This window comes from Macrotis lagotis, chromosome 8 (genome assembly GCF_037893015.1).
Source record: "Macrotis lagotis isolate mMagLag1 chromosome 8, bilby.v1.9.chrom.fasta, whole genome shotgun sequence".
Lineage (NCBI taxonomy): Eukaryota > Metazoa > Chordata > Mammalia > Peramelemorphia > Peramelidae > Macrotis > Macrotis lagotis.
In genome coordinates this window covers 8,161,828-8,174,376 of record NC_133665.1, presented here as the reverse complement: position 1 = coordinate 8,174,376, position 12,549 = coordinate 8,161,828, and positions in this window count along the sequence as shown.

The window sequence follows — 12,549 nt, the reverse complement described above, 5'->3', positions numbered from 1 at the left end:
GAATTAGGGTTTTTTCCCTTCCAAGAATTTTTCTATGAAACCACTTTTCCGCTGACCTTTCTTCATTTTGCTAAGACCTTGAGTTGGGGAGGGGCAGGTTTACAGAGATTTGGTGTTGGGATCCCTAGAGGCTTTACTCACTTTACTCAATTTCTCTGACTGGCCAGTAGGAGTTGCTGGTTGCTTTCTCTGTAATGTCTATGACCTTTATAGAAGCCTACTCCCTTATACTCCCTTAGCCTGAAGGGAGCAATTGAAGCTGTTAAATACATTTGCCTTCAATCAATGGTGGGCTCTAGCCTGGGGTAAGGTTATCCCTCTCCCTACTGTCAGTTGGGCTGGTTCTTCTGCTCACACACTTGTGCCTGGGACAAAATTAGTCTGAAATTGTATTTGCTCTGGGACTAGGCCTCAGCCCCAATGAAGGCATTGACTCAGAGTTCCTCAGACCTGAGGAGCCCAGGGATGGTGTCTACAGCTCTCCTGCAGCAGAACTGTCTGCCCAGCTCTATTGGCAAGTTTGTGATTGTCAGAATCACCAACAATGCCTCTGTTCCCTAGTTGCCCCAAGTCCCGGTGGTCTAGCCCTGCAGCTGATCATTCAGGTCCCGCACTTGGGCCCTCAGGCTCCAATACAGCCCCTAATCCCGTGATCCACCCTCTGCACCTGGACTCACCTATGGCTGCAGAAGACAAATCCTGAGGTAGATATTCTTTTTTCCTGGCTTTTCTTTCTGGGTTTTGTGGATCAGATTTCTGTTAAGAGGTTTGTTTCATATCATAGATGGGGAAAGATCAAGAAACTTTAGAACTGCACTTGTTTTCTCTCAGCCATCTTGTCCAGAAGTCCCTCCTATGTTCTTCTCTGCTTTCTGTGGATCCAAATTCTGTTAAGAGACTTGGTCCATGTTAATTCTGAGGGAAAGTCAGTAGAATGTATGATGGTGGCTGGTTTATCTCCACAATCTTGACTGGAAGGTGCCACATGAATTAATTATTTTTTAAGTATTTGGTAGAGTTCACTTGTGAATTCATCTTGCCCCAGGAGCCCATTGATGGTTTGTTCAATTTCCCTTTCTAAGGCATGGTTGTTTATGTGTTCTATTTACTCTTCTATTAATCTAGTAAACTGATGCTAATCAGATTAATTGAAACATCTCTCAAACATTCCCCCTTCTCTTCTCTGTACTTCCAGTACCTTGTTCTTATTAGTTCTTGTTTAGAGTATCCCAATAGTCAGGTTGTGGTCATGCCTGATCCAAGCTTCTCTCCATTTCAATCTATTCTTTATTAGCTGTTGAAGTGATTTTCCTACATCACAGTTTGTTCCAGTACTTCATCTTCCCTACTCCTCTCTCCCTCTTAATTAACTCCAATAACTCTGTATCACCCTCAGGATCAAATCAAAAATCCTATGTTTGGTGTTAAAAACTCTTCATACCTTTCCCCATATTTTTCCTTCCTTCAGTTACCTTATCTGGCCACTGAGTAGATGAATTCTCAATTTCTTTCTAGTTTAAGATGAAACATTCCAATTGAAGGATGCCCATCATCTGGGAAATGACTGAAAGCAGGATAGTTTCATAAAATCCTAAAGGTTTGTATGAGCTGATGTAAAGTATAGTGATCAGAACCAAGAGAACATTGTACACAAGAATTAGTAACATTGTACAAGCAATTGTGGAAGACTTAGCCATTCTCAGCAATACAATCACTCAAGACAATTAATTCTAAAGGACAAATGATGAAAATGTCACCTGTATCTAGAGAAAGATCTGATGGAATACAGACCAAAGCATATTATTTTTCACTTTCTTTTATTTTTTGTGTTTTTTCCCTTTTGATCCATTTCTTCTTTCTCAACATGACCAATATGGAAATAGTTTTTTTTTCAAATTACACATAAATTATCTATATGAAACTGTTTTACTGTGTTAGGAAAAAAAGGAGAGATTAGGGGATAAGGAAGAAAATTTGGAACTCAAAAGAATTTTAAAATGATTCTTAAAAATTGTCATTACATGTAATTGGGGAAAAGCAAAAAAATATTTTTAATAATGTGTTTTTATGTGATGATCTTCTTCTTCCAAAATTATCATTAAAGGTCAGTGGTGATTAGATTTAGTCCAATTACAAATAGATCTTTTGATCTGAGACCAGAATTTTCTTAAATCAAAATTGAAGTCAGTTCATTTTGTTTTCACTGACCTTATCCTCATGTATTACTTTTCTTTTCTTTTTCTTCCTGGTGCCAAGAGTTCTAATGAAATACCCTAGCTACTGAGAAGGGCATATTGGTGGTTCAGTGGGAAGAATGTTCAGTCTGAAGTCAAGAAGACTCATCTTCCTGAGTTAAAATCTGGTTTCAGATGTATTCTAGCTGGTCAAATTTTGAAAAGTCTCTTAAACCTTTTTATCTCAGTTTCCTCATCTGCAAAAAGAGCTGGAGACAGAAATGGCAAAACAATTCAGTATCTTTGCCAAGAAAACCTCAAATGAGGTCAAGATGAGTCAGAAAGGACTGAACAACAAAAGCAACTCAGAAATCCTCACTATCTTACCCTCTGAATGCCCTTGAGTATTATTTGACCATCTGTCTATTTTTTCTGATTTTCAAAAGGCAAGACTGATTATGACACTTTGGAATATTCTATAGGATATTATACTTTAGTCCATCAGCATGAAAAAGGATGGCCAACAAATCTTTTCAAATTGACATATCTACTTCAATTTTAAGCAGATCAGTTAATCCCCCCACCACCACCTCTCCTTAGGTTTTTGCAAGGCAAATGGGGTTGAGTGGCTTGCCCAAGGCCACACAGTTAGTAATTATTAAGTGTCTGAGGCCAGATTTGAACTCAGGTACTCCTGACTCCAGAACCTGTGCTCTATCCACTGTACCACCTAGCTGCCCCAGATCACCCCACTCACTCACCCCAATAGACAAAAGACAACAAAGATGGATTATTGCATGTCTTTGCTTATTGTGAGAAAAATAAATTGAAAATCATTCATTATATGTCCACTGTGTGCCAATCATTGTGCTATACCCTGGGGATGCAAAGCAAAAATGAAATTGATTCTTCACCTTAAGGAATTTATAACAAAAGTAGAATTAAACAAATTTAGCAGAGTGGTGACTAAAGCACTCAAGCTTGGTCTAGAAGATCACAAACATTTTAAGTAGTCAGGACAATTGATGGCCACACCTTTTGCAAAAGCAATGGTAGTATTGATTTAATTAGTTTTAATGTAGTGGGGGAAAAGGAAGCTACATGAGCAGTAACATGAGTTATGGTATAACTTCTGCACTGGATACACAAGGAGTTAATTGGGTGGAGTGTGAAGCCTGATTTGAGTTTAGCTAGATGTATTATCTATCGAGTTTTATTCATAAACCAAACCTTATTTGATCCTTATATCAACTGTGTAAGTAAGGAAACTAATGGAACAAAAAAGTATATACAGTCCATTAAGTGCTAATATTATGGTAAGAACTTTACAAATATTATCTTTTTTGATAAAAGGTACTAAAGAAAATGGGTACTATTCCCATTTTACAGCTAGGAAAATGAGATACTAGGTCAAATAGCTTGCCCAAATGTCAGAGCTCTGATTTGATCTCATATCTTCTTGATTCCTTGGAGTAGCTAGGTAGAATAATGGTTAAAGGACCAGGCCTGAAGTCAGGAAGACCTGAGTTGAAATTCAACTTAAAATATTTATTAATTATGTAATCCTATCCAAGTCACTTAAGCCACTTTTCTTAGTTTTTTAATCTGTAAAATGAGTTGGAGAAGGAAATGACAAAACACTCCAGGATCTTTGCCAAGAAAACCCAATATGGGATCGCACACAGTTGAATACAACTGAAGAACTGAACAACTTCTAGATTTCAAGTTCAGTGTACAATGTACTATGTCTCAAACTATCTACCTAAACAGAAATATATTGTTCGATAGTGGTTAGAGCTGTTACTATTATTGTTTAGTTATCAAGTCACATTTCTGCTTTTAAGAAATATAACCAGTGCAATGATAGGCTGCTCACTTAATTGTCAGTGCTCTAGGTAACTGTTTTAAGATAACTACAAATTAAATTACAGAGAGAATACTAATTGCATTAGAAGCAACAGTTTTCTCACTTAGGAAAACACAAGACCTGTCACCATTATTGTCCCAACCATGAAATAACCCCAAGGAGGTATCCAAAATGAAAAAAAAATGAAAAAAATAGAGACTATAAAACTCAATAATTCTGGTCATTTGTGTGGGCATCCATCATACAGTTAGAATCAACCTAGAAAACCTTTTTAAAGTTAGCAAAGTTTTGGGTAAAAAATTTAAAAGTTTAAAGATATAGCTGGTATCTTCTTCAACCCATTAATCAAAATATATTTATTAAATTTTATATTATATGTGTCTGTGTGTGTGTGTGTGTGTGTGTATGTGTGTGTGTGTGTATGTATGTGTGTGTTGCTAGGGATAAAAAGGCAAAAAATAAAATAGTTCTTAGCCTCAAGGGGGTGACATTCTATTGAGGGAAACTACATTTATACATTTAAGCATAAAAGGCATCCTCCTTGTACCTTCTATCAATCATGCTGAATTGCCAAGACTGAGGAGCTTGCAATGGAAAAATATGAAGATGTTAAAAAGGTTCTTCTGCTTCTCCTTTCCTTTCTAGCTTTCAAGTCTGAGAACTGTTTTGAGTTTTGCCCTAATTATGACAGTTTTAAGATTACCCTTGCACTTTTTGCATTCTTTATTGAACTTAGGAAAATAGATATTGAGGATTGGAGATAATTTTGAACTTGAAAATTCTGGAAGTACTGCATTGGAGCTGTTTGGTGGAAGGAGAAGCTGGTTCAAGAGGTCATATACCAACAGGAGGATTGGTCCAAATTTGACCATTGACCAACTGATATATACTGGAAAACATTTAGAAGTACAAAGCCAATATTAAATATAAAGAACTCAATTAGCAGTCTGTGTGTGTGTGTGTGTGTGCATATGTATATGTATGTGTGTAATAATATAAAATCTGTTCCATATGACAAAATCTTTTTTACTATCATTAAAATCATTAGGCAAATTCAGTGGCTTAAGTGAGTATTAGGGGCATTAGATGATTAAAGAAATTAGTAAACACAATATTGTACTGTGCTGCAATGGATAGATGATTGAAACTGCAATCTTGAAAAATGAGTTCAAATCCAGACACAGAAACTTAATAGCAGGGTGATCCTGGTCAAGTCACTTAGCTTCTAACTCACTAGTTTCCTCAACTATAAAATGAGAATTATAATAGAAACCATCTTCCAGAGTTGATATGACAATTTAATGATAAATTAATTGTACAGCTCTCATTGCAGTGGCTACCTGGCATATAAAAATCACTTAAGAAATACTTCATTCATGTTATTTCATTAATATTGAAAGTAATCTCATCCTTCTACTTCCCAACCCTCTCTATTAATGTAACTATGCTGCAATTTATAATCCTAAGAAACTGAATGACCTTCCCAATATTACACAGCTTGTATAAGTCATAGGTTTAATTTAGGCCCAAATCATCCTCAATCTGAGTCTGGGGTCTTCTATCTGCCATAGTAATTGGTGTATTTTCTGTCATAGTCCTCTTGAAGTGAACAATGCTTTTTGGGAGTAGAGAGTTGTTTAGGATTCCATAAGTATGATGTTATCCTGGTACAGTGGAAAAAATAATTAGCTTTAGAGAGGGCTCAGGTTCAAATCAGATCTCTAATACTTACTCACCACTGGATAACCCTAGGCAATTCACTTAAACTCTGAGTCTCAATTTCCTTATCTTAAGTGCTTGTACTGGGCGGATTTTGAAGTCTTTTTCAGTTCTAAATTCTATATCTTCCTATATGCACTGAGGTTATATTTGTCTTCCTTTTTTTCTTTTTTGCTTCATGGTTGATTTTTAAAGGTAAAGAAACTGAGTCTCAATGAGATGAAGACTTTGCCCAAATTCACTCACTCTACTAGTGGAAAAGACATTATATATATCCTAAATTTAGATCTATGGGCAGGTAGGTGACACAGCAGATAGTGCACCAGTTCTGAAGACAGGAGAACCTGAGTTCAAATCTGATCTCAGACAATTAATAATTACTTAGTTATATGACCTTGGGAAATCCACATGGCCCCATTGTCTTTCAAAAAGCAAAATAAAACAAAATAAATAAATTTAGAACTCTGTCCTCCCCATCCAATGCTATCATCTTAATCCTCTTCTGACCATTCTCCATATACTCAGTCAGAACACTACATTCCAAATTGTTTGAGAAAGACATATCCAGATAAGTTGGAATTAACATGAAAACTTGGGAATTATCAGTTGGAGGTCAAAGAACACTCAAGTACTCCTTTTATCTTCTTTTTTTCAGTGGGAGAATATTCATCCACTGTCCCTTCATTCATGCACTATTAACAAGAAATATTTTTTCAAGCAGTTATAAACAGATGTATCAAAAATGAACCTTTTCTCATCACAATAATTAAATTACTGAGTACATTCCAGACTCCCTATCTTTTCCCTCTCCAAATTCTATAGGAAGGGCAGAAATTAAATCAAACCTTGAATTTGAAACCAGGATAATATTGAATTCAGACTTTCCCCCTCCCCCCCCAACTGTCTTCTTAACTGAGAAAAAATTTCCATTTTCCCCCTCAAACTATTAATATTAAGATACAATCATGGGAAAAAGCTGAGCTTTAGAATATATCTCTTTGCTGAATAAGTGACAAAAAGTTAAAAGCAGTAATTTAGGAAACTTAAATGTGACAGTGTATGATAGATGTGCGCTGGCAAGGCAAGAAAATGAGAAACATTAAAATCATATATTAGAATAGATCAAGCTCAACATACCAGTTTATGTCAGCAAGTTTCTTTTGATATGTCAAGTCCCTATAGGGCTAGAACTCAAGTCGACTTTGAAGATATATTTTAAAAGGAATGTGTTTATGTTTAGGAACTTAATAAGGCCATGTGTGCAGAGAAACGAGGGGAAAAATCAAACTGAATGTATTATTGTTTCACTTGCTGCACAATTTCTCTGAACTTAGCTTTTAGAGACTGTTTCTTCACCCATTCAAGAAACTTACTGTTTAGCTCAGATGTATTTTCCAGATATCTCCCTTCTTTCCAGTTATTATGGAAATGGGAGGAAGAATGGTTCAAAGCAGGAGAGGGCTAGTACTGACCACTTCAGAGAAACTTATCCTCATCCCAAACCTGTCAAAATATTCCCAGGATCAAATGTATATACCTGTTTCAGGGGTCATAAAGAACAACTCAGTTCAAATGCACATCATCTTCCATAGGGTCTTGTGAAAACCAGTTTATGACTCAGAGAAGTTTCTTTTAAAGATATTCCAAATCTCAACTTGAATAAAAACCAGATATTCATGGAGAAGCTGTATCCTTGTCAAAGGCCAGAAATCCATAATACTGGGGCACAGAAGGTCACTTAGCTATAAATAAATAGATTTGTTCATTGACTCTAAGCCATGGTTCCATTTTAAATGCCGCTATGTAGACTAGCAAACACACAGAGAGAGGTATTTGTTGTCTGAAATTCTATAATTAAAATCTGAACAAAGACCACTTTGCCTTTTCTGAATAAAATCTAGTAGAAGCTCTCATAGCACCCCATTTCTATTGGGCAGGGGAAGGGGAAGTTCGGAAGGGGAAAAAAATCTTCAGAAGCTAAGAAAATACCTAGATTGATAGCTGTTAATGTTCATTCATTTACAGGGATCAGGGTGATGCCTCTTTTGTTAAGGTTCGGATTTCTGCTTAGAAATGAAAAGATGGTTGGTCATAACATGCAAGCAAATATATATCACACCAGTATTTACAAAAAAAATCTCAATGTTAGTGAGGTCTGAATAATATTAAATATAGGGAAGAATGAAGCAGACAGGAACAACATTGCTATTCACTAAATGCTTGGCAGTATTGAATGCCAAGTATTCTTAATACTTTAAGCATATACAGGACATGGTAGCTCCTTAAATTAGGTTAATGAGCAAATTCTGTTGTTATGAAGATTTAACACAAGCTTGACTTTGAATATTTTGTGGAGGTGAAACTACTTTTCTGAAGTTTACTTTGAGACACAGTGATGTAAACTGCATCTCTTGACCCAGAACCATCCAAAAGGAAGTTTAGGAAAGGACATGAATTACCAGAATGCACTACCAGTTCATTCTGTTTTTAGCCACAGCAACTTATGAACATCAGCTACAAAAGTATGTAGGAATTGTGACCTATATCAACAGATTGCCTCAACCATTTAATCACAAATATGAGGTAAGCCAGAGATGTTTACATTAGCTTATATGAACATCTATCAATGTTTATAGATATATCTATGCCAATAGATATCTATAGATATCTATATAGACTAATGTTACAGTCATAATTTGTTGGGGGTTTCTAGAAAGATAATTCATGGAGCATGTTAACTCTTGACTATTTTTATTCCTCTTGAATTAAAGCAGGGCTTGGACTTAGGATGTGATAAATATATATATATATATATATATATATATATATATATATATATATATATATATATATATATACATACATACACACATGGATACATACACACATATATAATGTGTGTGAATAAATAAGGATAAAATCCATATATATAATTTATATCCATATATGTACATATAAATATTCTATTCTGAAAAATAAAATTATTCTGAGTCAGGATACTTGTGTTCTAATTTAGTTCTGCTACTATCTTGTTGTCTAAACTTAGGCCACACTTGAAATTCTCTAAGAACCTGTTTCTTGTAATCACATGGTGTCATTAACTGTCAAACTTGTTCTAAAAGATTACTGGATCAGGGGTGAGGGGACAGTGATTTCAAATGAGAATGTATACAAACACAATCTAAAAAAATCTGTATCATTATTAATCTAAACCTCTGAAGCTGCCTATCTGCCTTATCTGACAGGGGAGGAAACTAATGCCCTGAGGGACTGACTTACCCAAGATCACTCAAGTACTAAGTGGCTAAGTCAAGAATTGAACTCAGGTCTTATCTCTCAAAATTTAACCCTCCTTATACTGTATCCATCTGTCCTGGGTAAAAATAGTTTATCACTGTCACTTCAGTTGAGATCAAATTAAAATTTAAGATATGATTGGAATAAGAATGGTGTTTGTTAGAATATAGAAAATTGTTGCTGAAAAGTCAGGTAGGTGGGAAAACACAGAAAACAAGCTTTGCCATATGCATAGTGAAGCCTGAGGCATTCCTTGTGTCCCAAGTTACCATCAATACTATATAAAGGCACAATACCATAAATGTACTGCACCCCAAGTCAAAGTCCTTCATCCACTCATAACTGTCAAGAGTTAACTCGAAAACAACATACTCCATGAAGTATCTGGGAAATGACAACAACAAATTATAGCTGTAATAATTCTTTCAGATCATACAACAGATTTCACAATAGCTACAGGGAGGAATTGAACTATTTTCTCACAAGGGAGGAAGTCTAAATAGTATTACTCTTATAAAAATAATACACAGGTATATGAAATTCATTTTTATTTTCAATATTTTTTTTACTTTTAAATTGTGATTAGATCCATATAAAGCACTCATGAAATATATATGCATGGAAGAACCTATGAAAAGTGTAGAAAAAATATTAGAATGAGACAATCAAAAGGTGAGCCAAAAGCAAGTAGCATACAGACTGATGGGGCAAACCACACAACCCATCAGTGGTCAGGCAGGCCCAGCTGTATCTCCAGAATCATAAACACATGTGCATGTGCCAAGGAGCCAGATGCTACTTCAGGAAAACAGTGGTCAAAAGCTTGGCATCTGGCAATGTTGATGACCAGCCAGGAGTTATGAGAACAAGAGGAAACGTTTTCTTCAGCCAATGACACTTGCATACGTTCTATACAATTGATTATTTAAAAACAATTGAAACAAACAAAAAATACAAATGCAAACAAGTCTTTTAAAAATAGTAAAAATAGAGTTCTGCTTTATTCTTAAATTCAGTTCTTTCTATACCCATGTCCCCAAATAAAAACACATTGATTAGAAGGGTGCCTTCTTAGACATACTGACTGTATAAAATAATCTGTATTTTTAAATAATTAGAAACACCCATATTATCACAAATAAATCAACCCTTATTAGATAGCTATTTATACAGTTATAATTTAATACAGCATTTCTATCACTTACCAGAGTCCTTTTAAAATAAATGGGAATTTTTCTTTAAGAGTATAAACACCTTTTTTTTTCCTTTTGAAAGAGTGTTCAACTTGTTCCTAAATGAAATTGGCTCTGCATAACAGTGTTTCAGTTATTTTAATTACAATAAGTTAAGAACACATTAAAAACAACAGACTGGAGACTCCCCCCTAGCACCTCACCCAAGAGAGGTACCAGCACAGGCAATGGCTTCTCTTACTTTCCGTGAAAGAGACAAAAAGTTAAATATTAATGGGCACTCTAATATTCTCAATCCAACAAAGAGATAGCAACCAAACAAACAATTTACACTTCACACACTGTTATCATCTTAAGTTGCTGAAGAAAAATAGTAAGAAGAATCCAATCCTTAATGAATTAATTTTTTAAAAATCTTAGATAAGTAGAAATAAATACATGCAGAAAATATAATAGCTATCAGATATGAGGAAGTTATATACATTCTCCCAATCACAAACTAAGAAAGTAGATCCCAAGAACCTCAGTGTCCCCCGCAATGGTACTGGTGAAACCAGAAATACTATTAAGTTACCTTAAAATACAAATATGTATATATATATATATATACATATATTCCACCTAAGGGCAATATTTTATATATATATGTGTGTGTGTGTGTGTGTGTGTGTGTGTGTACACTTGTGTGTGTATATATATATATATATATATATATATATATATATATATATATTTATATATATTAGTTTTTGCTAGGCAATGGGGTTAAGTGTCTTGCCCAAGGCCACACAGCTAGATAATTATTAAGTGTCTGAGGCTGGTTTAGAACTCAGATACTCCTGACTCCAGGGCTGTTGTTCTACCCACTACACGACCTAGCCGCCCTCAAATATATACTTTTTTGAAAAAAATAGTAACAGTTAAAAATTCAAAGCCCCAAGGTCAAGGACTCTAGAGTTTGAACATCATTGTAAATGATAATTAAGATGATGATAATAATAATGATGATGATGATGATAATGATATTGATGATAATGATGATGACTAGTATTTATTTGACAGTTTAAGGTATATAAAATACTTCAAACAACTTATTTTATAATCACAACAACTTTAAGATTTAAGTACTATTATTATTCCCATTTTATAATTGATGAAACATGCATATGGAGACCAAGTGACTTATTCAGGGTCTTATAACTAATAAGGGTTTAAGGAAATACTTGAAACAGGTAATGCTTGACTCCAGGTCTGATGCTCTAACCATCAAAGCAATTAAATCCCTCTCCTAAATAATCTCACAAGGACAGAGAAGGACAGAGCTTACAGATTTATCCAACGTCACCTTCTTTATCATTTTTCTTATTCTCTGCTCCTTAAATCTTTGCTGCTATCAGTTCCCACTTGGCCATGGAGCACCAGACTTGTCACTCTAGGTGAGAACTAAATCATTTCCCCCCCTTAATCTATTTCAAAATAGAAGGGCAAAAACATTTGAGTAGGAAATTAAAAGGAAAAGAAATATCAAGCAAAAAGATAGTACAAAGCACACAAAGGTGTGAAGTTGTTCTTTTAATTTGCCTTTTGATGATCCTTGGGTCTGGTTCAAAGTTCCTCCAAAATTTTCCTTTATGTCTCCTAAGTCAATAAAAAAAGATGGAGAAAAGATTGAAGAAAATTTATTCTGTGATTCCCTATTTATTATTTGGTGTAATAAGACTAGGGTACTCTTGAGAGATCATAGACATGTGAAATAGAGCCCTAACTCTCTTTAAACATTCCTTATGCAACCAACAATTTAATAGGCAACCTTCTTTTAGAGTAAAAGACAAAAGAAGCAGTAGGAAAACCAATAGAAAAAATACAAGCTATTGAAAAAGCTTTATTAGAGTTTTTAAATTGCATTTTTTAAACCAAAATTCAAAACATGATTCCTTTCTCTTTGTGTTCTGAGAGTATGCTCACTAGCATTGATTGAGGCCAATGACCTTTATTCATAATTGGTAAGCAGTTGATGGTATAGACCCTTCTTCCCTTTCTATATATGGAATTTAGCTGGCTAGCTACTTCCTATACATTCATGGTTTTTCTTTAGTGTGGCACAACTATAGTTTTATTTATCATCACAGGTATGACAATGAGAAATCAAAACTCCAAATATCCATTTTTTTGTCCTACATGATAACTGGTCACTAGATGGAAGAATATATCCATTAGGTGTCATCAGGGCAAATTTCCTCAGGTACTGTATCCCAAGTTTGAAGTTCAAACTAGAAAAATAAGTTAGAGTAAAGATGGG